The sequence below is a fragment of the Neodiprion lecontei genome, chromosome 4, assembly GCF_021901455.1.
Source record: "Neodiprion lecontei isolate iyNeoLeco1 chromosome 4, iyNeoLeco1.1, whole genome shotgun sequence".
NCBI classification, from domain to species: Eukaryota; Metazoa; Arthropoda; class Insecta; order Hymenoptera; family Diprionidae; genus Neodiprion; species Neodiprion lecontei.
In genome coordinates, this window is record NC_060263.1 from 40,658,079 (window position 1) to 40,682,328 (window position 24,250).

At 38.2% G+C, this 24,250-nt stretch overlaps 1 protein-coding gene across 1 annotated transcript in view; it reads right to left on the bottom strand.

Moving 5' to 3' along the window:
• The window catches only part of LOC107216459 (trissin receptor), a 78,425-nt gene extending 58,025 nt beyond the window's left edge, over window positions 1–20,400 (bottom strand). The window contains exon 1 of the mRNA XM_015654027.2: window positions 19,809–20,400. The gene's annotated coding sequence lies outside the window, so the exon portion shown is untranslated. The remainder of the gene's footprint in view (window positions 1–19,808) is intronic.
• Window positions 20,401–24,250: the final 3,850 nt, after the last annotated feature.

Here is a 24,250-nt window from a genome sequence, read left to right on the forward strand (position 1 = left end):
CGGTGCTGTAATCCTTTCCAAAGAGTTGGCCATAATTGGGTGCGAAATTTGGTAAAGCCAGTGACACCAGCATTACGGAAAAAGTTTCCGGACCTAGGAGAATATGTGTGCATGGATTGTCGAATAAAATTGTACAAATGCAACACAATTACTCCATCTGATAAAAACGAGGTAAGTGATATGAATCATAATTATGCGAGTGGTGACGATCTTGTTTCACCTTCACCAATTAGTGAACAGAGCAGTGTGGAAATGTTTCTTGAGAATGATATCGGGCAAGAATTGTTGTGTGATGTGAAAGAATTGTTTATCAACGCGAAGTGTGTCGCGGACAAAATTAAATATCTCACAATGACTCCTCGTAGTTGGTCCATCAGAGAATTGGAGTTACAATTTGATTGTTCATATAGAATGGCTCGTAAAGCTAAAATATTGCAAAGTGAGCGTGGATTTGGATCCTCCCCAGATCCAAGACCATCTCGCACTCTTTGTGATGATGTTGTCTCTCATGTAGTGGAATTTTACTGTTCTGATGAAATAAGTCGGATCATGCCTGGTCAGAAAGATTTTGTCACTCTTCGCGATGTGGATGGTTCAAAACATCAAGTCCAAAAACGACTTGTTTTGTGTGATCTGAAGGAAGCTTACGCCGCGTTCAAGCAACAGCATCCGAATGATAAAATTGGATTTACAAAATTCGCGGAACTCCGCCCAAAGCAGTGTATTTTAGCTGGACCAACAGGAACACATACAGTTTGTGTTTGCAAAATTCACCAGAATGTGAAACTTATGTTGGTGGCGGTTAGCTCAATTTGTCAGACATTCAAAAGAACGTACCACGATTTGATAAAACAGATATCGTGTGACTCTCCAAATCCTTTGTGCTATCTCGGTGATTGTAGTAGTTGTCCAAGTTTTGATATGGTTACACACGAAATGGAAAGTTTATTCGACGATAATTTCGTAGAAAGTATTAGCTACAAACGGTGGACTCATACGGATCGATCTGTTTTAGAAACGATCACGCAAGAAACGGAAACGTTCCTCGAGACGCTAAAGGAACAGACGATAGCCCTCAAGAAACATGATTTCATTGCTAAACAGCAAAGTGCATATTTGAAAGACAGAAAACATCGTCTACAACCAGGGGAGTTCTTAGTTTTGGGTGACTTTGCTGAAAACTATGCATTTGTTGTTCAAGATGAAATTCAAAGCTTCCACTGGAATAACAATCAAGCTACCATCCATCCTTTTGTTGTGTATTATGTTGAAAATGAGGACTTAAAGCATAAAAGCTTCGTTATCATATCAGAAAATCTACAACATAATACAGTCGCGGTCCATCTGTTTCAGAAGAAACTAATCGGTAAGCTTTTTGAGTTCTTCGGTAGTGAAGTTATCAAGAAAATGATTTATTTTACTGACGGTGCTAGTGCACAATATAAAAATAAAAGCAACTTCATTAATTTGACTCATCATTTTGACGACTTCAATGTCGAGGCTGAATGGCATTTCTTTGCAACGTCACATGGAAAAAGTCCATGTGATGGCATTGGTGGAACTGTGAAAAGATTTGCTGCACGTGCAAGCCTACAGCGGCCCAATGAAAATCTTATTTTGACTCCAAGGCAATTATTCGAATGGAGTGTGAGTGCATTAAAAAATATCGCATTTGACTTCTGCAGCAACAGCGAACACGAAGAACATGAAAAATTATTGAAGCCGCGATTGAACCAAGCAATAACGGTTGAAGGCACTCGACGATTCCATTCATTTTTACCTCTATCTATAAAAACTGTAGAATGTAGGGTTTACTCTTCCTCTGATGAGTCATTTACCCGTAAATCTATGCGCTAAGATAGCCATGTAAGTTATGACGAAAACCTTTGCTCACATTTCTAAGTTTAATGCCCAGTTTGATCAAAGATTAATAGATTGTATCCATAGAATAAGCGATTTATTTGTATGAAATATATAATTGTAAGTGCGTTCATTTCGCAGCTTCCACATATCTTCGGGGGTGATTATAAGTACTAAAATAAGTAGCAAGTTATGTAATTATTATCATTTATGTGCACTCTCATGGTGCGTAACTGTTATTTTGAATCTCTGTAATAAAAAAACGGTGAAAAACACATTCTTGAAACTTCACTTATCGCTTTGAGCAGGCCTTGTGAAGGTACAGTATTTTTTTCAGATTTTTCAATCATGTCCTACATCGTGAAAATGACTCTAAAATAACGCCGCGACGCCGCCGCGGGGTAGCGGTGGACGGCAACCGGCCGCCCGCCATTACGTAGAGACTCGACGCGCCGCAATTTCATGCGCATCGACACCTTTAATGATTTTTTACTCGAAAACGAAGAAAAACACCCCTCTGGAATTAATTCACAGGTTGTAGTACAGTTCAAGGAACATGTCAGAATTTTAAAAAAATTTTTTGATCGTGTCGGTCACTGTTTTAAAAATCTTTGAAAAATTAATTGTTAAATAAACAATTGATAACAACTTTTTTTTACCATTTCGTATTTTTTTTTAAATTCTATGGAGCTTTCCGCGTAATTTGAAAAAAAAAAAAAAATTGTATCTAATTTGTTGCCGAAGTTATGAATTTTTGAAAAAAATGGGAGTCTAATTTGTTATTGTTAATAAAAAATCGAATTTTGCATTATGAGATTCGCGCTTTGGCACAAAAATCTAACTCCCCTTACACAATCCACATGCCAAATTAAAAAAATATCTGAGAGATGACTGATCCGGTTGACGCGGAATAGCCCATACATATATGGGGCATTCCATGCCTACTCAGTAAACGGTTGAATATGAAATTTTTTAATATCATCAAGGATTTTTCCTACCTTAGTACGATCCCTGAAAAGCTTTCGAAAAATGTCTTCATTTTTTTCGTCACTCGCCTTCACCCTGTGATTTTTTAAACCCATCTCAAAAACATCCAAATTGATTTTTAAAGAACAAGAAAAAAGAAAAAAAAAAAAAAAACAAAAAACAAAAAACTTGTGGTTTCCGGAATTAAACAATTTCACGCAAGATTCGGAGTTGGACCTTTTTTCTATTTTTCATAATCGTTTTCTCTATTTTCATACCTGTTGAAAATTTATTACAATACATACCGCGTCTGGGATTTTGTTACTGATTTTTTAAATTGTTTCTCCAGTTCTAAAATACAATCTGGATTTTTTTTTAAACGCGCACAACATGCTCCTGTTACCTAAAATAATTTTTTTTCATTCGCAAGGAGAGTATCAGACCTCCGGTTCACCTGGGTAACAATCATTTTCATTCGCTCATGTCTCTCATTTGGGCACTAAAAAATAACATCAAAAGCCTTTCTTTTGTTGATATATAAATTTAGTAAGAGCGATTTCGATTTCTCTGACCAAAGCCAGCCGGAATAATTATCATTCTCATAATTTTAATGTCCCTCGGTTATCCGTCAATCACATTCGTCGAGGCTTTGACCAGGCTTGATTTTCCACGTGGTAAATTGGACAGGTTAAAAATCCAATTCCAAGGTTTTCGGGTCTGTCGATGAAGTTTCCCTCTTTAATGCAGATATCATAGACATGTGAAAGTATTTTTTGCATTGCGAATATTGAATTATCGAACACCATAATCGATTCACGCCAGACGGCTTTATCGGCCGAATAATTATTTTTCCATCAAACGCATTCCTCAAATACTTGAAAATTCACCCTACGCCAAGATTACTTGTTCGTGTTTACAATTTACGTATCGTTGGAGAGAAAAATCGATGCGACTGGCTCTCGAGAGCTTCTTTTTTTCCGATCGTTAACTCTCAGAATCTCTTTCAGCTTCTGGATTCAGAAACGAAACTCTAATAGCCCCGGTTAATTCACGAGCAAAGAGCTTTCTCGTGATTTATTGTTGTTAAACGAAAAAGTTAGGCTTGCAAAGCTCAAACGAGGTGTGAAACGTGGAATTTTTTTGACCACGCAACACGAACGCAGACAACAATCTTTGCGACAGAGAAAAAAATCGCCTTGATTTTACTCGAAACAAATTTATCGGCAAACTCGCACAAGTCGTAGTAAAATGCATAATAAAAATCGTTCCTATAATGTGTTTTTCTTCTGCGTGAATAAAAATTTTCGACAAAAGGTTTTGTTGTTTCGGCAGAAAAAGAAAAACATAAAATAATAACTCGGAGACTGATTGTGCTCAAAATTTATCGATACAGTTTCGATTTATGGTCGTACAAAAAAAATGTACGCATTTGCAAATAACTCGGAAACAACTCGGCCGATTTCGCTCGATATCTAATCAGCTCCGAGTTGAAAAAAAACCACACTGATTAAGACCGATATTACAAAAATTCGTTTATTGGCTTTCGAGATATCGACGGACAAAAAACTACTCGGACATCCAGAGATGGATTTGATCGTAGTTGGAAAACTTTGAGATCTGCAGTAAAATCCGAACATTTCATTTACGGAGTGACTAAAGTCTGCGATAACTTTTCCCCTTCTAACGAAAAAAGAAAATTATTAGGAATTGTTGATGGAAATAAAAAAAAAAAAAATATATAATAAAACGTACGATTCGGTTCGGATTCGTGGGGTGAAAATCCTCCCCACTGGATTCTCAGTCGCTAGTTGTTGAACAATATAAAAATCGACGCTTAAAAACTTGCTCGCTCTGGTACTTGGCTCGCACATCTCATTTTCCCCAACGGATTTACAATCGTGGCTAATTTTATCACCCCTGCAAGTTTTTCCACTCTTAAAAAGTTATCCCGAAACTTTCGTCCTCCAGCGGCACCCTCGACTGTAATCTCGGCAAGGACATCAACAGATCGGCCCTGGTATCGTTGACTATGGCTGTGAAGGATGCGGAGCCGTGAATCACAGGGCTAACCGTCATCCACACCAGGCTAATCATGTCGCATCTTCGTCCAAACAAGAAATTGCCCGCTAATTACGCTCGTTAAAACCGAAAACTCTGTCGGCTCTGCAGAGAGGTTATTAACACCGTCGTAAAACGCTCACCGAGGGATCGGTAAGCGGCTTAAATCATCGCATCTACACGATTTGAATCAGGGGTTGTTTTTTTTTTTCTCTTTTGCTACCGGCGATTTGTCTAGCTGTGAATAATGTTTGACATTAAATGAAAAAGCGAATGAACGAAAACTCGAGCTTGATTAAGCGGCAAATTATCGTATTAGTTATCTCGTCCAGTATTTTATCCTCGACATTTTTTTTTTTTCCTTTTTTTTTTTTCTCTTTGTTACAGCAAAAATACGCGTCGACGAAGTAAATTTGATGTTTTTAAATTGTTTTTCGGATTACAGAAATTTTCCTCTTGAACCAACCTTCGACTGTACTTTCAAACCTGTATTTTTTCATGCTTGGGTTTCAACGCGATTTGAATCTTCCGTCAGGGGAAAATCGAGAAACTGATTATCCTCCTTGTTTGACTTTCAGGGTTTCGTGGAATTTCATCGATTCGATGAACTGTCCGAGTTTTTTTGTGAAACTTGTTTTTCTATAATCCGGGGTTGAAACTGTTCGGCCCGCGGAAGAATTCCAGGAGCCGAATAACGATCTCGAGCGAATAAACATCCAGACGCATCCGACTCGCGGCGATCGTGCGATTCGAAACGAGAATTCGATTCGTTCAACGAGATCGAAATAAACGTGAAGTATAAAAACCGCCGATGAAAGAATCGAAACCCAAACCGCCCACGAGTCGTTTGTAACAAGACGCGCCTTTGAAGCGTCTGTTTTTTTCCCTAAAAGCGACCGGAAAGTGGATTTAAAAAAAAAGAAAAAAAAAAAAAAAAAAAAAAAAAAAAAAAAAAAAAAAAAAAAAGCGCGCTGCGAGTCTTTTCGGAATCTATGAACGCGACTCGATTATTACGAAGAAAGCTCTGAACGCGAAAAATTCTCGACGAGCCCATTTTGCCTTTAAGAACGGGAATGAAATTACTGCAGGCCTTTTTTGGCTACTCGCCAATATTGTTATTGTTGAAAATTAGACGCCACGGGTTGTATGCGAAAAAAAGAAATTACAAGAAGAAGAAGAAGAAGAACTTGCAGCATCCTCGGCGGCTAATCTATGCGTGAAAAAGCTTTCCTCGCATCATGCCGATGAAGATACGCAGACAATTCACTCGGGCGGTCCAAAGCCGGAAAATTTGAGCTCCGGAAAAGATGACGGGATGTTTTATTCAGGACTTGCAAGCTCCTTTCTCATTTTCGTCAGTCCGCTCCCTGACGTAATTTTCAGCAGCTTTCTTTCCGCATCGCTGTTTTTTATTACGTTCACGCGATGTGATGATACATCACGGAGTCCCGTCGTAGATGACTGCCGGAATGGTTTGCGAATGACGGATCGCTTCCTGGTTCATATTAACGTTTAACGCTGTTAATATGGCAGAATCACGTTGATTGAAGAAGATCGATGCGCTCTGCTCAACCTTTAGCTGGCTCCTTTATCCGGTGTATTACATAACTCGCACATTGGGGTCGTTGAAGACCCCGACAGAAAATTTCTTGCTGTAACGAAGCAATTCGATATTTTGACTTGAATTTATTTTTTGGGTATTTACTTGAGTGTGTTTTACGAGATAAAAAAGGTCGCAACAATAATCAACCATTTTAAGATAGTAAAATACTATAAAAAATATCGTTTTTTATTAAGAAAAAAAAAAAAGTAACAACTTTTTAATTTTCAAGATACAGTCAAGATATGGTACTTTTAAGAAAAATTCGGGTTTATTATGTCGGCCGAAAAAAGGTATTTATTTTGACAAATGGGAGGAAAATTTTTTGGTCTCTGAAAAAAAAAAAAAAAAAAATACTCATTTCTGTGAAAGATGTGCACTCATTTGTTAGAAAAAAAAATTTCGTTTGACACGGAAGTTGTTCGAAAAGCTTGTTTTCGTAACAAGTCACAATGGAAAGTCGAAGGTAGATTATACGATATTTAAAGTAATGAAAAAATAAGTACGCATAACTGCACAAAGAAAAAAAAAAAAATTCCAATCGCTTAAAACACCAGCTGATGACTTTATCTGCAAATAAATCTTGAAAACGGTAAAAATAATTCCGAACCAAGAGACACTTTTTTAATACTGAACTCAGTCATATTTTCAAACTTGCAAGTTAACAAAATCTCGATTAGAGACCCTTGAGTCACGAACGACCCCAAAGTGCTAGCTAAAGGTTGAAATCGTCTCCCTTATCTAGTTTCTTTTCACGCTACGTAGTCGTTCGCGTTGATTCGCGAATCGACGAGCCAATCAACTAATTGCGACCCAAGGCGAGAGCGTGAAACGATCTCTTTCTAGAAAGTAACGTAGCGTTATGCTCGTTTGGAGCCAGAGATAACGCTACGAGAATTTTTCTCACTGTCGGATAAAAGGCAGGCGCGAAGAAACCCAGGCGCATAATGTCCTGAATGGTAATTTTCCCGCCTCGACCCGAAAGTCCCAAAGAACATTAAGGTAGTCGAAACGAGGGAAGAATTTTCCGGAGGGGCAAATGCGAGGTGAAACACTTTTGGGATCGTGAATTTGGGATTTTTAAACGAAATTATCGGAGACTCGATTATCGCGCGGAATCAAAGATCACGGAATTACGGTATCAAGACCGAACAACTGCAACGTATGTGTATAGATTGATCAAGTTGAATTAGGTCAAAACATCGTTTTCTCAACATGGGGGAACAACAAAGAGTAACAAAAAGCAAGAGGACGTATCATTTATCAACAAATTCGAAGGTTTTACACTATTCTTTCTTGATTTCGTTTATAGCAAAACATTACCTATTCTTTGTCAATTTTTGCAGAGGAATCGAAGCTGATTTTAGTTTTTTACGTACCCATAAATCAGTTGAACTAAAATTTTCACTTTATCGTTCAATCGAGCGTTAAGAACGGCTTGTTCAACATCAACGAGCTGGCCGTTGAAAACAAGACCCTAGGCGACGTTGAGTCGCTTATCGAAAACGGTCCACCTTGTGGGATAAATTTAATAGATTGAAGTTAGGTGCGGACGGGTGGATGGAGAAATGGAAGGAGCGAGTCTCGCCTAGCTTGATGGATCCTGAAATGAATCTCCTTCAATCCTGGTTCGCCGTGATTGGAAACTGACCTCTGACCCCGACTCCTGGCCACTCGACTGCTTCCAAATCTCGCCAAGATTAATCGAGTTTCATACAACATGAATTCGAATCCTCAGACGCCTGGCGTCGCTCACCATGCATATGAAGAGTTTCTCCCCCATCGGTTAACCCTTTCATGCATAAATTTTTCCTCGCATACGATTCGCTTGATATTTTGCATGCATGGGCTTTTGGGGTCGTTGATTAAGAATCTGAACTCGTATTTCGAAAATCCAAAATTACGGATTCGATATGGTTGACATAAATTCTAAAAGTCATTTCATTTTGATGAAACTTTATGTCACATGGTTCGTCGGGTTACTGATTACGAATCTGAACTCGAAATTCGAAAATTCAAAATGGCGGACTGACAAAAACAGCGAGACATTTCTTTTTTATCCTATAAATTTTTTTGGTGTGTATTAAGTTTGGGTGAAAACTGGCATTCGGATTTTCGTGGTGGATTAGCAGAAGATGCATTTTTTTTTCGCGAAAAAGTACATATTTCGACCATATGTACACATGTGTTGTTTTTGAAATAAATAAACAAATAAATTTGATACTTTTTTAGGCTTAGAAATATTTCAGAAACCATGTGGTACCGAAAAACTCGGCAGTTTTTGCCAAAAATATAGTTCAATAAATAAAAAACTGCGAAACAAAAGGTGGGACGCTGAACGTTCCAGCGTGAATCAAAGGGTAAAGAGGACGAATAAGATTTTATACGATTCGACACGGCTATTTTTTATCTTTCGATCGAGGTTTCGGCGTTTTTGGAAAACAATAGCCTCGTAAAGTTTCCAAATGAGTTATACCTGCACCCTCATTGCTCGAAGACGACTCGAATCTAGCTGTGAAAGAGATGACGCCGTTATGGCAGAAAAACAAAATTGTCCAACCGCGATAAAAGTCCTCGTCTCCTTTTGTATTTTCTAAGGCTATTCGATCGCTAGTGAAATCGTGATACATATCAGTGCTTTCCCCGCGGGGCTTGTCTTTGTCAAATTAACTTAGTCGGTCTCAGATTACGGAACCTTGGACAAAACTCGGTAGCTGAACGAAAGATTCGTGTAACGAATTCGAAGCTCGATCAGTTACGTTCAAAGCGGACGAAACGAGCTAATTAATCCCTCGAGAGTAATGAAGGATCACCAACGGCGGTCGGCCGATACCTAAATTTGTTTTCACCCTCGTCCCCATCGATTTTCACTCCATTGTGTGTACAAGTTTGATCCCCGGTGCATTCGACGATTAGCGAGTAAACGCCGGATGAGTAATGGCGTTTTTAAACCGATGGCTGCGCGAGTAAGTGTTCCCAAAATTTTCATTTTTTACTATCGATGGAAAACTAGGGAAATCGCACTCAGAGCAAGTTTCCTGAATACCGCTAGAAAAGAGCGATGCACCGGCAAAGTTTTAACCCTTTCCGTTCGTTTTTTTTTTAATTTCACATCGGAAGAAAAAGTGGGAGTTTGCTCGGTCGGTAAAGACAGAAGTACTTACGACACAGCCTTAGAACCGCAATTAGTCAACCGTGACCTGGTGATTTTTAGTACACGTTCCGAAACTAGCTGGCAGTACTGAAACTCCCTAGGACAGAGGCAGAGCTAGTCACGAACTCGGCTGCGCGAAAGAGATAAAAAATTGCTGACGGCTCTAGAAACTAATTTCAGAACGTACCCGTTACAGGCGAGAGGTTATGGTTAACTGTTACTTGTCAACCGCTTGATCCTAGGGAATTTTTTTTTTTTTTTTTGTCACCAAATGTTTGCTCGAGGCTACGAGCACGAAGGTCAGCCAATCAGAATTAAGCAAGTTGAACTGCGCGCGCTGAGAGCATCTCCTTTTACGAAAAACTCTCGTTATAGTTTTTATGTAGTTATTTTAGTTGAGCTTACGAATACATCCTCACTACAACTAGACTCACGTCTTCTGGTTTCTCAACCGCGTGTCATGTAACGTAAGTATCAACCAATCGTAAAAAAATACTTTACTATCGTAAAATTTTTTTGTAAACATGTCGAGTTCAAAGTGAATCACTTGCCGAAAGAAATTTTCCGCCCTTTTCCGCCACCGTCACGTGAATTCGGGACCGGCTAATTCGTACGCATGTATACCTTGTTCTTATACAAACTCGAGAGAGTCGTGGCAATGAGACGACTTTAGTAATTATCGCATAGCCACAGTAACAACTTCGCCAAGTTTTCGCTGCGGTCGCGGCTATGGGGGGCCGTAAATCAAAGCATCCATACAGCGAACAACAAAAACGACGAAAGCCGCTTCGTTATAGTTGCAGGCGGCCCGTTTATCCTGCGATAAACAAGCGCATCTATAGCTGCGCATATTGCGTCCGCATGAATTTCCACCTGACGGATATACGGTAGTCGAAAAAGAAATTCCCAGCACGACAGATGGGCAAAAAAAAAAAATTAAAAAATATCCCGTCGCGGTAATGCAGTCGTTACATTGCGCACTGCAGTGTATTTGCATAACAATATGTAATGTGAGGCAAAACGCGACTCTTGCCATTTTTGGTTGGGCTGTTTTTTTTTTTTTTTTTTTTTTTTTTTTAGTAGCACATCCGAGACCCCGATTTATTTTTTAAACATTTTTGTACCGAATCATTTTGAATAATATACGAGTATACGAACCTTGTGACGATTGAACCCTTTTTTTTGCAGATTTTTCAAATACGTATAAAAGTTTCATTTTTTTGTTACAATTGTTTCAACATTGATCTCACGATGGTAGAACATTTTTGTTATTTCTTCCCGAGCAATCGTGTTTTCGAATTAATTTTTCGCGTTTGCAGCATAGCAAAGCAAAATTTTGAAAAATTTTGCTGCTCTGTGACAATTGTGTAAAAGTTGGGGTGAAATTCATGTTTTTGGAATTTTTCCAAATTCACGAACAAGTGGAAACTGAATTGTAAAGTTTGATAAATCGATGAAAATCATCCAAGTGTGTCGGAGAATAGAAAATCGTGTAATTTGATGTATCTCCAGATACGTCGCAAAGCAACTTAAATAGAGAATATCGGTTTTTGTCAGTTAATTTGAAATTTTAGTAAAGACGCAGTTTGCGTCTCTCCGGTTCACTGCGTCATTTCGATTTACGTTCGATTGACAGACCTTTCTCAATATGAGTGTTGTATATTTTTACTTGATCTGCGTGAATTTGGGAACAATGTTGTTCCGCCATTTTGTCTAAGTTTGTTTTGTTCAGTGTCTAACTCTGTTCTCGTCTTTGCCGTTTAACGTCTCAGATGGTTGTATTCTGTCCGTTGACTGAAGCGATTCTCACTTCTCTGCTCCGAGTCGGGATTTGAATGAAGAATGAAATGCAGGGGGAGTTTAAAGAGTCGCGATTGGTGAACAATCTTCTTAGATGTGTCAGTGCGAGACGATTGGTGTACAGATATCGTGGATCGAATGAATAAAACACTCGGCATGCTCTAACAAGTTGAACGCGTTCATTCAAACGATCAAACATTCAATGCTAATGAGACATTTCCATTCTGAGATAACGATTAAAATTTCAAGCAGAGGTTAGAAACAGGGTTACCGACTTAAAAACTGGTGCTTTCGTTTTCTTAAGTTCAATAAAATTCTAGTTTTATTCGACTAGGACCAAGCAATGAAGCGCTGACGGAAGTCCTCAGTTCTAGGAAATGGAGTTTGTAGAAGTGTTTGTGATCGTTTTACAATAAAACTTAAAATGACCGAGAAGAAATTAAATTTTTCCGGCATTATCCGTAATTCAAAAAATGAGCGAACTTTGAGAAAGTTTGAACGCTTGTCTCTCGAAAGTGATGCCACGGTGTGAATAAAAAAAAAAAATAAATAAATAAAATTGAAACAAATTTGAAACAAATTTGCGTTTCAGAGATCAATGCTAATTTGAGACAATTGGTATGTAACTTCGTAAAGAAGTTCTTCGTTTAATTAGACTCCTCGTGCTGCTAACTCATCGGAGGAACGATTTTCATTCGGCACGTACATCTGGATTACATTTAGAGTTGTACAAGATAATGAGTATTATTATCAAGATGAAGATAAGATCATTCGTGTACTCAAATTCATCTAGATAAGATGAAAGACAGTTTCTCATACAATTATTTCTACGAAATATAAGATTATCCTAATCTTCATCTAGATAATCAAAAACATATCGATAAAAATCAGAAGATTTTTGACGTACCGAGAAAAAAGAATTATCGATTTCATCAAATATATCTTTCGACGTGGTGAAAAAAAAAAAAATTGTTGTTGCGATTTGTTTTTTCTTGAGACAGCCAAATATCCGGTAGAATCAACCACAATCGGTTGAGATTTTATCGTGAACAACGGTAGAGTTGGTTAGGATCAGGTCAAGTTCATTTCAAGTAATACAAAATTTTTTGTTTGTCTCAAGCGGTACTTTTACTCAGTGATTGTAGATTACGCAGAGTTTCTTTCAGAAATACGTTTTCATTGTACTAGTTATCCAGAGCTTTGTCTCTTTTGTCATTTTGTCTTATCTTTATAACGTAAAAAAGATACAGATAGTCGGTAGATTTATATAGACGAAAATGAGAGACGAACTTGACTCAGATTCAATCTTCGTAAGATAAAAGATGGTGTACATTTACCTGAGATGATTATTTCAGATAATATTATCCAGATAATGTAGAATACCAGACTTACTTATACGTGTGTAAACAGCACTGGAAACGTGACAGGCAGAAATTATTCGACACAGTGAAATGTCGGGGAGTATTTGTCGTAGAAATTTAGGCCTGATTACGGACGAGTTCACGCCACTCGAGTGCGTCTGATTGGAAAAATTTCAATTGGGTGTACAAAATGTTCACCCTGAAGTGAAACGCGGTTGATAATCGTTCCGTGCGCTACGTCTACTCTTCCGTATAATTGGATTTTTTTTTTTTGTTCTTTTGTGTGTGTTTTTTTTTTTTTTTGATTCGAGTTCAATGCGACTGATCATGCCGAGAATTCCCTGGTAAGCGAAGATAACGAAATCTCATTGGCTTCCAAGGGTAACTGGGCTTTAAATTCGTTTTGAAATTATTCGGGGAAATTTTAAATAAATACCGGACGATTTGTCTAATTTTTAAATTATTACAATTCCAAGGAAAAGGAAACCAAAGGATATTCAAGGAAACTGTCCCTTTTCGAATATGTATGTAGATATAGATATACTTAAACGAGATCCGCCTTGTTTCAGTTGTAAATAAATTATATGCCCGATTAGCGTGAACTTAAATTTTTATTAAGGTCCGATAAAATTCAGCGAAAAATAATTCATTTTCAAAATCTATACCTGTTATCGAAAATCCTTGTGCAGAATAATTTTTCGACGATTCATTGACGAACAAAATGAGCGATTATTCATCGAAATTGCTCGATAATCTGACCAAGTCACGGGTTATCAATCACTGAACTATTTCAATGAAACTCCGCGGCTTAGAACTTTATTCCATAACGAGGCGAAAGTTTTTTAATAAAGCTTATCAGAATCTGATCAACAATCAGTTATCGATTTCAAACTTCTGTTTTATTTTTTTTTTCTTTTTTTTTTCCAATCATCCGTCGTAAGACTGTTTTTACCGTTCTTGAAATGTATCTGAAACGTCTTTGAAAAGGTGAATCTAGTCTGATAACATTGACGAGCCAGCGTTTCGCAATTAACATTTCTTCGTCATAGGCATAAATGTCACGAAGCGATTCTCCGCAGCGATTGTTGTGCCAATCCCTTCGTATTTGATAATTGAGAGAGCGTCTCTTACCTATTAATAATCACTCCTCGGGCTTTATCTCAAGGTTCGGATACCTCGTCGCGTTCAAAGAATATAATTATCACCCCCCGACTTGATACCAATTATTCTCGTCCCTTACCACCATCCTTGGATATATTTTTCCCGTTGCAGCATCCCGATCACTGTCACAGCCTCGCTCTTAAGGAATTCAAATTTCATATCCCAGCTGTATAATCCGATGAGTAAAATTTGCATTCGGATATCCTCTTAATTGTTTCCCGGGCCTGAGGGCCGACCTAATAATTATTCGCGAATAACAATGGATGGTTATACACATTTTTCGCTCCGAAATTAAAATTCCACGAAGATTTAGAGGGTCAGCATGAACACGGTGTTATTAACGAGTTTTTTTTCCATTGGATTCTAAAATCAGTGATATTAAATAAAGTGTCATTACAGGTAATCACCCATATTCTAATCAATTCTTCGGTGTAGTTGTGAAATTTTTACACTCCTGGTATCACCAAAATATCACTAGTAAGATGTTTTTTTTTATCTTTTTTTTTTCAGTCAAACATTTCCGCATTATTTAATTTTAACAGACTTCAAGTGTAATTTCAGTCATAAGTATGAATTTAGAAGGTGCAAGAAATCTTTCGATTTCAGCGTTATTTCCAGTGGCGGAGACGAAAATTTTTAATTCAGTGTCTCTTCGCTGGGAATTTGGTATGCTTTCAGTGCAATTACGGTGAAAATAAAGTGTGAAAAAATTCCGAACCGTACCGTGAAATCTGAAGCGAAATTTCGGTTCAATTTCAATTTCACGAAATCCGCGAGGAAAGCGAGGATTGCCAAGCTTCCGTTACTAAAGAATTGAAAGTGTCCGCCGATACTTTGGCCGAAAAAAAGAAAAAATTCGGCTAATCTTCTCGTTACTTTTCTCCGCAAGAATCGCTTCGTCGAGTAAATGCTTCGTTCATCTTCACCGAGACTCGAACATGACGGGTGTTAAAATCGACCTCCCACGATTAAAGTAAATGGCAGAGACGCTATTTTTTTTTTTTTTTTTTTCTTCTTTTTTTTTTCTCCTTTCAAATCTATCCAGGGTCGGCTTCGTGCCGAATAAAATATCCCGAGTAAGCTGATCGTGATTTTGGCCTCGCGATGAAAACATGCCGATATTAAGTTTCGTCCACCGAGCTTTGGCGGCTCGTTAGAAGCGTCAAGGCTCGTTATAGGCGCGGTCTGCATTCGAATGGCTGCAGACTGATCGAGAGCCCCAATTTGTTGGGGGCTCGATAAAATTCGGGTGTAGAATTTAGGGAAACCGCCGTCGCGACGCCGCATCCTCGCCGTCCTTACGACGGGACATTGATCCTACGGTTCGACCTTCGCTCGAGCTTGACCCTGACCTTGACATTGACAATGCGTGTCGTTTGGCTCCGTCGACTAAATCGTTTCCACACTTCCTACTTCTGGGTGCTCGGAGAAGAGGGGAAGTTTTTGTAAGGCAACAGGTTTGCAACGAAAAAAACTGCGCAGGTTTTTCGTGCCGTTTATTGCAGATTTTCACTCGCTAAAACCGGGAAATATACTCGAGATGTTCCATCGGGTCAGGTTTTTTCTTCAACTCGTGTTTGTGGTTTCATTCGGAGTGAAAATCCCGTTTAAATCGAAATCTGGTATCATATTTTTGATTATGAACGTCCTGAGCAAACGTCGTTTCTCACTTTCGTTTGATATGTATCGGAGCGAGACTCGAGAATAATTATACAAACAGGAAAACGGAAAATGGAAAGCGGAACCGTCTTCGGAGAAGAATCTAATGAGGGAAGAAGAAAAGGTTTCATAGGCAAAAAGAATGAACACGGAATATTAAGTACATTTCGTGGAGAAATTGTTTGTTTAATTTCGTAAGAAATATTGTTTAGTCCGTTGGAATAAAATCATGGTTTTTTCGTGCAAGCACCTTTCATTTTGCAAGAATGCTGTACGTGATGGAGGAAAATGGAAGTTAAAAAAAAAACAGATGGACTGATTTGAATGAAACTCAGGGGTCCATTGATTCAATTTCATTCAACACAGAATTGGTCAGATTTTGAGAAAAATCATCCGGGCAATTTCTTCTCTCCCTTTCCAAGACCCCTATTTTCACAAATAATGGTCTTTTTAGGTCAGTCCTTATTCCCGCTTATCGATTCATCTTCAATAAAACTGTTTAGTTTACAGTTACACGATATTCCAAAGGTTAAAGTTTATCACGCAATCCTGAATTCAGGTTCTCTCTTATTTTTTCTCATGAAAAATTCAGGCCAATTACAGACAAATTTTATTTCGCTCCTCCAAACTTGGTAAAAAGTTCTTTTTTTTTTTTCATTCAATCACCGATACGATCAGTTAACATTTACACCGTTAACCGATGATATTAATCGTCATTTTTTCTCTGGACTGTTCTTACTGCAAATAAATTGTATCCCAGGGTTGAATAACTTTTTAAAATCCAATCGAATAGGATTGATTAACCAAAAACTAATTCTAGGATTATTAACTGAAATCGTTGCGCAGACTTGAATTTCAAGATCCAAGATCCGTCGGATAAAATAACGGAACTTTGAACTTTTGATCAATGCAGGAAGCGTCGTACTTGGCGAGGCAATTTCATCCCTCTCAAAAGTGGCCCGTAAGAAAAAAAAAAACAAAAAAAATATTACCACAGGGTCTTGAAACGGTGTATAAATAAAAATGACGAAATACTTTGTCCAAAAAAGTTTCTCAGAAACAAAAAACTTGCGTCCGAAAAACTTACCGAGGGAAAACAATGATAACAACGACCATATTCGACGGTACATAAAACAATTGCGCGAAAATTTCACTCCGTAAATGCAACGAAATTTATTCAAAGTGCAAGGCATCCTATTTTTTTTTTTTTTTTTTTTTTTTTTTTTTCGAAACTTCTCTAAGAGCGGCGGCGACGCGCGGCGATTAATTATCCCGAAAGTGTGCGGCCTAATGGCAGAGACATTGTCGTTAACAACTTAGTCCGTGTAATTTGGATTAAAAAAAAAAAATGGTGTCTGCGGTTCGAGGGCCCGACTGTATCACTTCTCCGCAGCTCGAGGCCAATTTTTCAACCCCTTCAACAGCCAATCGACACGCCGTTGGATCACACTTTTATAAAACCCAGAGCTCCTACAGCCTCTGGAGGCATATTAAGAGCCGTAACACGCAGATATAATTTCTTCTGAGGGTCGGAGACGTCAGCGTTAAAAGTTGCGAAATTGCCGGTGGGAATAACTTTATGCCAAGGATGCTGGAATAAAATAACGTCGGGCATCGCATAGACATGGAAACGCAATTTTGGTCCTCGCGATTTTTCTCTGGCCAAAAATTTGATGCTCGTAAATTTTATCAAATCGCGGGAATGCTTCGTGGATTTTTATCTCACCCTAAATTTTTTCCTCTCATTTTTTTTTTTTGCTTTGTTTTGTTTTGTTTTTTGATTTTTTTTTTTTTTTTTTTTTGGCGCAGATCCTTGTCAGCCCGGGAACACAATAATCCCTACATCCATCAGCCGGGAAACGAGGACCTGATTTCCCGGTGCTTGAACCGGACCAGTCCTCGGTCTTCGGTCAATCCCGCATAGTTATGGGAATGATCACGCGGTGCAAATTTTACATTTTACAAGCTCTTCGCGGAGGCGTTTACGCGTGGCGTGAGAAAAAAAAAAAAATTTAATAACAATTATGTTCACCACCGTGGAACGGGTATTTTTCTTTCACGCCGCCGCAGATCGAAATATATTATTCTGGCTGGAAAAGATGAGTTTCGGTCTCTTTTTCTCAGAGAAAATAATAAACATCATCGCTGATTTTGCGATCCAATCGGCCGGATGGAAAATACACCGGAATAGGCTCGGCGAGGAATTATTTAAAATGAAAATCGCGTACAACTATTTTTTCAAACCTTGTGTAAATAACAAGTGCCGGAATAAAATCTGTGATTCATATACATATACATGTATATTGTATATCTTATGCCTGTGAATATTTTCTCAGGTATTAAAAAAAAAAAAAACCCTAATATCGTCTATAAATTTTAGACACGTATGTAATGTATTACAAGCACTGGGTATATGGCAATAATATCAATAAACATTCAGCGGTTATTGCCACGCATTTTAATGCTACTCCACGACTTTCGATCCGCGTAACTCACGGTTGAATTGTTGCTTTTGTCATTAACGGATGTCCATGAAAATAATCAACGTGTGAATCCTCCCACCGAATTCCACGTTCCTTGCTCGATATCATTCTTGTATTTCAAACCAATGTCGACGAATCACCGGAAGTTTCACCGATCGATCGATTATTCAAAGCCGTGCGGAGGTGTGAAGAATTTTTTTCCAAGCTTACCACGCAGGGAAATTAATTGAATAATCTGACCGATTCAAAAGCTCGGCCCTGATTTTTTCAAAGCTAATCAGGCGCGAGTTTTGCAGAGGATTTATTTACCCAAAGGATAATTTCGTTGAGGTTGAAGTTATTATTGTTATTATTTATTTATTTTTATTTTTTTTTGCTGCATCTTGTAAACCTAGCGTTTGTGAATTATAACAATTTTACGTGTCGACATATTTTCCTCGTACCAACTGAGGAACTGAGGAAAAAAATCTGTCCTCGGACGATTTGCAGGTTATTCATTTGTAAATCGTGTGAATTGATTTTCATTAGAATCGAAAAAAAAAATAAAGCAAAACTATACCGATTTTCTGTTTAAAAAAATTTTTACCGTAAGTTACGACACGTTGTTAATAATAAGGTGTTCGCGATTGAAACTCAGTGTAATTACATTTGTTTTCCACGTTACAGGCACAGTTCTAATTTAACTAGATTTAACTCTGTCAGCTTTTGCGTTTTTTAAACATCTAGTAACCGATGAACGAATTATCCTTGTTCAGTTCTACGACAACTTTTTACCTCTGCGAAAATAAACACTTGGAAAAATTCAACCCTGTATCCCCAAATCACGAATGATCGATTACGCGATTATACGAGCTATTCCTCCGGTACATAAATTTCGCTTCACACATCTGGCTCGGCTTATTGCTATAACATTTTTGTTGGGCTACCTTACAAGCCGGGTAAATTTGTCTGCAATTCTTTTTCGTCATTTGAATAACGATCGAGACATGTAAAGGAGGTTTAACGGACCGCGCGATAAACTCGATCGCAACCTTGCGTAAGGTCGTCGAATCGCTAATTGGCGTATCTTGATCAGGTGGTTTATTTCTCAACATTGTACTTTTTCTCAAGGCGCCAATCGAAAAGTTTTTCAGAAATGGCGAAAAACTAACCGTCATAAAATCTTGAAGAAGTAGGAAAATATTTAGAGATCGCAACCAATCGTTGTAATATTTTTTATTTACTTTTATGCATACACCTTACAGACTTGTGTATACGTTAGTTTATTTTCTTGCATCGTGGTCCGATTAATTGTTCACCAATCAACAGCAAACTGCGCGTAACAATTCCGAATTTGGCTGTCATCTTCTTTTATACGAAATATTAATCATCTCCGAGAAATTTGGCCAACATTTTTGCTACCGAAGGAGGAATATTTTCTTTTCGCTAGCTAGATTTTTATTAACGATAATTAATCGAACCACGGTATGAAAAAATTAAACTAATATACATACGTAAGTCCGTAAGGCGTAGAAGTAAAAATAAATAAAAAATATCACAATAAACGGTAACAACCTTTAAATATATTTTCAGAGACAATTTTTTTTCCAGCATTTGTCACAAATTTTTCAACTCTTTACCCTACGCCTTAATGTCAACGAGCGGCGATTCGCTTCAAAATTTAACGGTCAAATGGAGTTGAAAAAACTATTGCAACGAGTACTCACAATCGGTAAGTCGATCCTTGAGCTGCTGGTTCTTGCCCACTAAAGTTCTTCGCTTTTATCTGACCGAAGTCCTTTACAGGATCGAGTACCTTGAAGCTTTTTCACTATATCGTTTACCGCCCGCATTTCATCGCCGCTATCGCTAGGCGTCGAGATTTTTATCGTCACGTCTCACCGCGTTTGTCAGAACGACGAAAAGGACTCCTCTGGTCCTTTCTTCATCTCTACACTTTCACACCGTTCGTCCGCAGATCCGCGCTAGATTAAATTTCACCTATAAAAGCGCGGTCGAATTTAATGTAAGACAAATCGTCCAGTATTATTTCCCAATCTAAGAAGCGCGTCGCTTAGCTTCAATTCCGCATCCTTTAAAACCGCTCTGCGGAATACACGTTCCGGGAAGAAAAGAAACGTCCCCCTTGTCACTGGGAGTTTCACTAAAAAATAGGGACGCGAGCGTGCGAAAAGAAAAAAACAACGTCCAGAAAATAGGGAAGGGGTGGAATTATCCCGAAATTTTTCCCGCCTCCGAATTCATTCATGCTTTTCCACACCGAAAGGATCGGCTCCTGAAAGTCCTGCAGGTTTGGCCGCGCGGCGTCCTCGCGTGGCACTGCGACGCGCTTCGCGGCAAGTTCTCTTCTTCATCGGCAGAAACATCGCCGCGGGAACGTCGAGAGACGCAGGCGCGTTTCAAAAAGCACAAAATCACTTGTGCGCGATGACGTAACGACGCCGCGGGGTCACGTGGTGGCCACCGATCGTCGAAAAGTGCCGGGCTTGTTTTCCCAATTTCGCAAGCTCGGGACGAACGGTCCGCCTTTCACCCACCGTTATCATTTTTTTTTTCCCCTCCAGCAATGTTTGCCGGGGAATGTTGCAACGGGACCGAGAAAATGTTGCGTCCGTGGAGCAGAGAGAAAAAAACTGTCGCAGATATTCCGAGGATACGTCGAGTGTCTCAATTCAACAGGTTTTCAAGCTAGCAAGCCAAACCTTCTGATATTCGTTCCCGGGATACAGCGAAGTCCAAAAGTCAATATTTTGTCAAGTACTTTTAAATACCCGATACTTTTATGGAATTATTAGGATTAGACTGAACCGCATTTTTTTTTTTTTTTTTTCTTTATTCACAAATGTAACTGATTACCTATAATCTATTCTATTACAATAATGAATATACTTAAGATAAAATAATTCTTTCTTTTTTTATTTTGCAATAAAAGGAATACAAGATGAAGAAATTTAATCAAATATTTCGATATGAATTGCCCAAATGTCATGAAATAAAAGAGTGATTGACGGATACGAATAAAAATATATGATAACTTGTCATTGAAATCGAAATCTCTCGTCTCGTTTCGTCGTTTCAATTCCATATCTCATTTTCTTTTTCTTCCTTCTTCAGCAAATTATATTTTCGTTTTCGTAGTTTTGTCTTACTCTGTTTGCGAGTATACTTTTTACAAATTGTACGCACGCGCGAGCTTTGTTAAGAAATTAAATACATGTCAAACTTTATAGTTTGTTTTAGCCAACTATATACAATTCGCACAAGTCGTTTAGTCGTTATCGTAAAATTGAAAGCGAGAGTCGATGCAGACGAAGATCGCGAACGACAGAACTGAGGTCAAGCCTTTACCTGTGTTTACTGAATTGGTTAAATTATATCTAAGTTAGACGGGCTTATTCGAATCGTGTGCAAAAAGTTTAACACATTTGGCTGTTAGCTTCAGCCTCGTTCCGTCGATCCGTCGGATCAAAAGAATTCTTAAAATTTGGGTAGAAATTTTTTGTTACAAAATTTCCGAACAATTTCGCGATTTCAATCCGTTTGTTTCATACAGTGGCAAAAAGGAGATGAACCAATTCTTTGAACGGGCCGTTTAGAATTGCCGATTACGAACTCGCAGCACAAAGGTAAATTCCAGTTCGACTGACCCAATTCTCAACCGTCTACCAGATGGGATCAAAACAATGTGATAATAAAGCTTACTTTTTTACAACTAACCGCCATTCCGGCCTAACGAAATTTGACAGGCACGCCCTTTGTTTGTCGCTAAATTGTTTGCATTATTTACCTTTAGATGCGGAAATGTTTTTACGCGAAGAACGAAAGTGTTTTTGTAATTTTTTTTTTTTTTTTTTAAATGTAGAATTAGCGATCCGAGAAGGATAATTCGAAGAATTGACGTACGTCAATCAATCACGTTCCCTGACAATAATCAACTTTGATCCGCTAAAGATTGTAAAAAAATTATGTAATCTTCGTTCACAAGTCTGGCTGAACTTTACAAAATGATGAAATTGATCGAGAAAGGGTCGTGAAATGCGTTTTCAAAAATCCCAGGCGTAATTGATTTTGAAAAAACTCTGGTTTCACGTTGTGTCACGAACCGAGTAAGAATTGATAAAAAATAATCGACTTTCGATTAAACGTATTATTTCATTCCGATTAATCGAGCGTAATCAAAAGTATCAATTATTGTCATTGTCTTGCTTACTCAAGTACGTATTTGATACAACAAGTGAAAGATAAATGAACAATTTTACCTGAAATCGAAAAATATTTTAAATGAAACTATAAATTATTTAAAAAACTTTTCCACTTTTAAGACTACAGATTGAAATTTACGAAATTTTCGTCTCATATGCATCGTTTTACAAGAATACGAAACAATCGATTAATCGATTAACTTTCACCGATTCAATCTAGTCGTGTTCGTTTATTTCAGCGGACTCGATTAGTCGATGCATCGATTATATTCAAGTTAATTACCGTCGCTTAATCGAACGAATCACACGATCTCAATGTCAACTTTAACGGTGAGTTTATGCTCACACAGGAGTCTGAGAATTATGCCGGCTTTCGCTCCGAATTCCTGCTCAATCGACTCGACTCGTAATTGGTCTCATTCCAATTTTATGCTAATGAGATAAAACTCATTTCACCCCGATTAAAATCAGCTCCCTCGTTTAGCCGAGAACAATTGAACCTACGGTGATACAGAAACGCGAAGATCTTGATAATCCGCTTGTCACAGCCGTCTAAAATGTCTGTTCCGGACCGGAGCGCGATGTTAAGAAGGGATTTGGAGCGTCTTAAAGTGGACAAAATGGATATTCCAGTTGTTGGAAGGACTGACAAGAGATCCGGATTTCCTCTCGGATTGTTGCGATCGGTTCAATGCTTTGTGGAAAAGCGACATCGCTCTTTGTCTAAACGCGCTCAACCAGCGCTCGGTTACAACAATGCTTAAAGCTGCTCGCTGGGCGAATTCGAAACTCGCGTTCCTCGAAGCAAACATTGTTTTCCAGTAAAATGTAAAGTTTGCGGTTGGATATTTCGCATCGGTTCAATATTCGTAAACGCTCGACGTTTCTGCAAAGCGCGTTATCCTCGTACCTCGATTTTCATCGTCATTTTTCCACAAATCCTCTTACGTCGAATACATCCCTTGCCTTCATGCTTACGGAATGAATGAGTTTTCGAAAATTTTACACTGAAAAATATGCCGCGAATTTTCCGAAAATTCAACGTCACGTCGACGCCTCTTACGAAAACTTGCTGGGTATAAAAATCCAAGAAAACTGAAGTAATCGTTCTCAATAAGATGCGATAGTTGTCACACTTTTTTAGAGATATTACGCGTAGCTTAGGTTAGAGCTACTTGATATAAATATAATAAGACCCATATCATATTTATATTGATAAAAAAATCTGGAACAAATTTAAAACATCTGTAAAGAAGCTGTTGAAAAAAGCACACATTTTTCTAAGATCTGCATCGACGACGCAATTTCGAGGATATTTATAAATTTATTTTGACGCGAATAAACGCACCTCCGCATCCGCAAATTGACTTTCATTTCGATTATGCGCACGCCTTGAGCCTCCCCCTAAATGTGATTTAGGATCGTGACAATTTCTTCGCAATTGTACCTTACCTGTGAGTATAATGCAAAGTCCTGAGATCCGTTGTGATTTTGCGATACGAAGAGGCACTCGGCAATCTTTAGGTAAAGCATCGCTAGTTACGGCTTTGAATAATTGATCAACTTAGCTCGGTTTCAATCAGGATAGAGCACACTTAGCCTGCTCGGATATTCCATGAATCCATATCTGGATTCGGGTGGTTAACTCTTGCTCAACATCGCTTTGTGCATTCGTTATCGTCCTCAGCGGTAAAATATTCGTCCGTATCGCACGCGAAGCTTGCGGGAATTACGACCTTAAGGAGAATGAAAAACGAAGAAAAAAGCTGATACAAAAAATGTCAGATCCCTCTGAAGTGTGAATTAAGCGCGAACGTTCTAAAATCTTACCTATTTTTTTTTTTTTTTAAGAAAATGAATACACTTACAATTAGAATAATTTGAGTTTGAGGGCTTTATCATTTAAAGTCTGAAAAACATTTTAGAACTTTTTTTACCGAAATTAA